Source organism: Meleagris gallopavo, chromosome Z (genome assembly GCF_000146605.3).
Source record: "Meleagris gallopavo isolate NT-WF06-2002-E0010 breed Aviagen turkey brand Nicholas breeding stock chromosome Z, Turkey_5.1, whole genome shotgun sequence".
Taxonomy (NCBI): domain Eukaryota; kingdom Metazoa; phylum Chordata; class Aves; order Galliformes; family Phasianidae; genus Meleagris; species Meleagris gallopavo.
The window spans coordinates 59035815-59041828 of NC_015041.2; positions in this window are offsets into that span (position 1 = coordinate 59035815).

Here is a 6014-nt window from a genome sequence, read left to right on the forward strand (position 1 = left end):
GCCTCCTTCTCTCCTCCCGTGTCCTTTTCTCCAGGATGGCGGAAGCAGAGTTGCACAAGGAGAGGCTCCAAGCCATAGCAGTAAGTCAGCTTTGCATTACTTGCTCTTTGTCTGCGCCGGGGAGCCGCAGGAAGGGGCCAATGGGCAGCAGGGTCGCCGCCAAGTTGTGCACAGAGTTCTTCATCGGGGAGCGGTGGTTGCAGCCTCCCGGCAGGGTTTGGCTGGGGAAGGGGCTCCGGTGGAGCTCTCTGAGCTGACACGTGCGGGAGGGAAACGCGAGCGCACAGCGGCATGCTTGGAAGATTGATGATGGAGAAGAAAAGAGGGAAGAAGTGGGGAGGAGGGGAGATTGCGGGAGAAAATCCGTGCTCTGCTGAAAAGGGTGTATTCACACAGCTGGAGCTGAGCTGAGCTGATTAAGAAGTCAAACATAATGGATCTACTGCAGGATGGTTTCTGCTGCAGGACGCAGTTCTGCTGTTACTATTTTTTAATACCATCAAATACAAGCGCTGCATTATCGGAATCATGTAATTATGTGTTGAATAAGCTATCACCCCAGTTCCAGTGCTGAGTGCATGCTTTTAGGCAGATTCTCTGCAGAGTTTCATCCTGCCAAGGGAGAAGTCTGAGCAGCGTTTTGCTCCATTTTAGCCGAAACTTTCATTTCCACATCTCACGCCGTCATTCGTAATGAGGAACCGCTGCAGACTGTGGGCAAGAATGCCCCTGGGGGCCGGGCCTGGCTGCGGATAACCATATCCCTCGGCATGCAGGCACTGCCAGCTCATCGCCCGGCTCACTATGGGGCAGCCCCACGTAGCCCACATCACCCGGTCCCGCGGTTCCCGGTTGGTACGGGAGGGCTGCGGCATGCGGCACATCCCGGGTTGAGCTGTGGTCATCCATTCCCTGCCCCTCTCCTGCGATCAACAGATGCTACGTGCTGCAGCCGGCAGAGAGCACGGGTGTCCTTTGTAGCTGGAGGCATGGCTGCTGCTGCCGCTACTGCGGTGCTGCTCCGCGCTGTTTGCGTCCTCTGCTCTGCTATTGAGCCCATGGAGATGTAAAATAACCAGATATAAACCAGACAGTTGCGTTTTCTTTTTACCTCTCTGAAATATTTGCTGTAAAAACATCAAATGCTTATCGTGTGCTTGGGAGGGGGGCGGGAGGGGCAGGGGGGAATACTGTAAGTGTTTAATATTCAAGCAGCAGGAAGTAGGTGAATTTTTCAGGCTGTTTCAAAGTTCTATGGCATTGCCAGTTCCCCAAATGAAAGTACTGGGATTGCTCCAGAGCTAACCCTTGCCACTGCCTCAGGTTCTAAGCTCCTGCAGCAATAAATAAGGGAGAGCTGTGCTGCAGAGCAGCTCAGCATACTACTGTTGTGCATGCTACTGGAAAAGCATTTCCAAATTGAAAAAATAAATAAAAAAAAGGTTTACATTACTGCTGCTTTTCCTGCCTCCTGCATAGCAGTCAGCACCTACTGCCACACCACAAGACATCCCGACACCTTGCTGCAGAGTAAGTCAGATGCTCTTCTTCTTGGTGCTTTGCATTTCACACCACTGAGGCCATTACAGAGATAGAATTATTGTCTGGTGTGTTATAGCTTCTTGGAGTAGGCTTAGGCTGCAATGAAAGGATCCTGAGAACCTGGATCTTCCTTTTCTCTGTAAATTTCCTTTATGGTTTCTATTTCTATAGTGCCTGCTAGGCTGATTGCAAGTAAAATGTGGTACGGTGATATGTGCAATGAATTAAACTGAAAGAATTCAACTTCAGCATCACAAACATTCTTCCTTATTTCAATCTGAGCATGGGTCCATTAGGTGACTTATTGCCTACACACTGCAGAACAGCAGGTTTTCCATGCAAGCTAATGAGGTGACTTTTCTCCTGCACTTGGGTGGTTACAAATGTTTATCAAAACACAGATAAGGTTATTTCCAGACTAAGCTTTGCTCCATCCAGATGAGCCATGTGACATGAGTTTGTTATTTCTTCTCTGCTACTGGTTGGCAAAAATAAGGTCAGTCATCATAAGCTGCATGTCTTTTCTCTAGAACAAGAGAAAGCTGGCACTCGTGTTCCCTCTAGAGTTATCAGTGGAAAAACAATGTACACAAGCTGCAGTATTTCGTTCTGGTGAGCAAATGCTTGCATCAGTGCTCTGCAATGAATGCATACAGAGAGAAAAGCTCCTACCACATGCTTGGACTGCTGAACACTGCTGCCTGTAGATATTTGCTTGCCTTCATAATTGCCATGGCAGATGGGTTTGTCAGGAAGAGAAGAGTAAATTTTAAGTGCCCACCACTAAATATTTAAAGAAAGCAAAATCTAGATATGGAAATGTGAATATTTAGAGCAGAAGGCTGACAACTTTCGAAGAGTTGGTTTTGCTCTTTCTTACTCTAAGTGGTAACAGTTATAGTATATGCCACTCTGGCACACAGACAAGTGCCATGGGAAGTGGAAAAGAGGGATCTGTCAGGATATTAATCTGAGCACTGGTGAACACAGGCCAGCCACTTGTTTTGCCAGCAGTGAGTGCTTAACCTCTTCATGCGTTCATTTTTGGTCTGTAAACTGTGAGCTTTGCCCATGCCTTGGAGAGCAGGACTGAGGAGAGGTACACGCAGGACTGTGGAGAGCATGGATGCGATGGTTAATTTATCAAGGGAGGAAACAGCTAAATAAGCCTTTAAAAATAGAAAGTGTGGTTTTGGAAAAGAAAAGAGAGAAAGAGAAGGAATCTTTAAAGAGATACATTGCTAAAGCCACCGCACATGTTTGAGCTGTGATTTTCAGACCCTATTGGTTTTGACTGCAGTCCAGTGTGGAAAGTGGAGAGATGCAAAACAGCCACTGGGAACTGGAACTCAGGTCTCTGCTTAGGAACGACACAGAGGTACTGTGTCCTGGGCAGGACCTTGATGGCCAGGAGTAGTTGGTTTTCTGATCCCTCTTTCATCAGAGGACACCTCCCACCTGGGCACCATGTAGTGGCAAATCCTTCTGTCATGCCCCAGCATCCTTACCACCTGTTTTTGAGCCTAACTTCAACCACAGCATTGGTTGAGTGCTGGGTGGAGATGCCTTCAGGAGGCAAGAAATAGGTTGCAACAAGAAGGTGGAAACCTTATTGTCAATTAGCTTCTGCAGCACACGTCAGTGTGCTCTTTTGCTGGAGACAGGGTGGTGGGTTAAATTTTGAGTGGAAAAGGAGACATTTTTTTCACTTTAAAAAGTATGTCTGCATTAAGTAGCTCAAAAGTTTGGCATGTGAGTGGTTCTGGAGGAAGTATGTTCAATGGCCAGTAGCTTCAGGGGACAGGTGAGCCAAGTGGTTGTTATAATTCAGACAAGTAAAATGCATGGCTTACAGTTTACTATATGATCCCATTCTCTCTGGCTGCAGATATCACTATCAGACAGTGATCTAATTATAGGTAAGCATTTACACAATGTAAATATTTTCCATAGCTTACATAGCACTCATAAACCTAGGAAATTGAAGGCACTGAATGTGTGTATCAGTGCATTCGAGGTACAAATGTCCGTATGATGCAGTATGTGTGTCAGATGAATTAAAGGTAATCACTGGGAGACTAAACACTAAGGAGAAGGCCTTCACTATAGCAACTATCAGCACAAGGACTAGAGGTGGTATTCAGGTTAAGGATGTGTCCAGACTCCAGACACAAGGGGGAAATTGTTAAAATATATTGATTTGTTAGCAAGTAAATCCACTAGTATGGTGCTCTGCCTTTACCAGTGCCCAGCTATAGCAACAAGTGAAATATTAAACAAAGGTTGTTGCTGACATCCAGATAGCTGTGTCAAAGATAACTCTTTTAAGGAAGACTGTTCTTCTCCATCTGTGCAATTACAAGTTTGTTGAACTGGATCTAATGTTGCTGAAATGTTATCAGATGTTTGATTTAGTACTGCAGTACTCTGTTGTTTAAAAATAGCACTCTCTGGACATGTGGGGTATACCTTAGATGGATTAAAGGCTGGCTAGCTGACAGGTCTTCCAAAATTATTGCTAATGAGGGAGACGACTGACGAGGAGTCTTGCTCCTTGGACTGAAGACAGAAAGCTGACTTTTTCTATCTGAATGGAGGTTGTGGTGAGGTGGGGCTCAGCCTCTTCTCCTGTAACAGCGATAGGAAGAGAGGGAATGGTCTCAGGCTGCACTAGCAAAGGTTCAGGTTGGGTTTAAGGAAAAACTTCTTCTTCAAAACAGTGGTCAGACACTGGAATTGTCTGCCCAGGGAGGTGGTGGGTCACCATCCCTGAAATTGTTCAAGAAATGTGTAGATGTGGCACTGAGGGACATGGTTAGTAGGCATGGTAGGAATGGGTTAACAGTTGAACCAGATGATCTTTGAAGTCTTTTCCAACATTAATGAATTTGTGATTCTGTGATTCATGAACCCAATTTTTCAGGCTTAAAAGTGTTCTCTATCCATAGTCTGACGTAAATACGAAATCAAGATTATCATGTGATGATAGCACACAGAATGTGAAGGAGAAAGTAGTGGTGACACAAAGTAGCCCTGCAGAGCAAGTTGGATTATTTGGAAAATGGAATCCTCCTTTAAATGAATTCCTTCACACCTGTGCACAGCGGGTACAAAGGCAGAACGATGCAGGACGCTGCATCAAGTGCAGGAGAGCTTGGAAAAGGGAGTGGGGGGTACTGTGGGAGATCATTCAGAGGGAATGAAAACAGAATTGTTGTTCAGCCACCAAGATTAGCTTCACACCATTGAAACCAACCCTGGGGCAGATTTAGATGCCTTCCAAGAAGAAGGCTGGTACCTATACCTACAAAATTGCATCAGTTTTTCAACAGCTCTTTGAGCATAGCAATGAGAAATGATATTCTGGAAAGATATTATCAATATAGTCATGGTCACCAGTGAAGGAATAGTTATAGTCACCTTCACTGGTAACCCAGATGACCCGTTTTCCTGGGCTGGAACCTCAGCAACTGCAGTACCATAGAATCATATAGTTGCATAGAATGATATCATTCTATGTCAACAAATTTGAGCACGCTTATTGACAGAATAATGAATATCCTTTCTTTGTTTTTTTCCCTACTCACCCACAAAATTAAAAGTCCTGACTAGTAGAACTTCTGTCTGAGTTTATATTAACCTAATACTTCTTCACAATTTATGTATGTTAGATCAAATGGAAAAATGTGGCAAATTCATTTAATCAGTAGTGTATATTTGCAGCAATCACTTAATAAGCTAGTTTCTTGTGCCTTCATCTAGAAGGTGATGTTTTGGTCTTTAAATTTAAGCACACCATCAAATGCATTTGTATTCAGTTATTTTCAGTCCTGAAGCCTGTAGAAAAGCATGTAGAAAGATTAAGAAGGTCAGGGCTTTTCTGCGTGGAAAATTAGTGAGTAAGATGAGTAACTGAGTAAATAAGTGAGCTGCAAATTACTGAAGGCTGGCAGAGCAATGGAGAGTTTTACATGTGCTCTTGATATCTTCGGTTTTGACACTGTCCGAAATAAGAGAATGGGCTGGATGGTCTGACCCAGGGCAATCATCCTATGTACCTACAGTAGCACACTCCTGGAACTTAACGTGCTTTCCAGAGTTTTGGTGCTAAAAAAAAACATCTTCCAGAAGTTTTCTTGAATATAACTGATAAGTAATTTAATCATTTTCCCCTTATGATTCTCTTACTGTTCCATTTACAGTTCTATTTACTGTTCAGATTAGTTGTTAAATCAGAGTATCTGAAACAAACCAAACAAAAACGTTTCTATTTCTGTAGCTGTAGCTGTACATTGAAGGACACACACAAATTTTAAACTCTCAGCTGAAAAAAAGCATAGAATCATAGAACCAAAGAACCAAAGAATTGCTCAGGTTGGAAAAGACCTTCAGGATCATCAAGTCCAGCCAAAACCTAACCATACTACCCTAACTCTAACAACCCTCTGCTAAATCATGTTCCTGAGCACCAC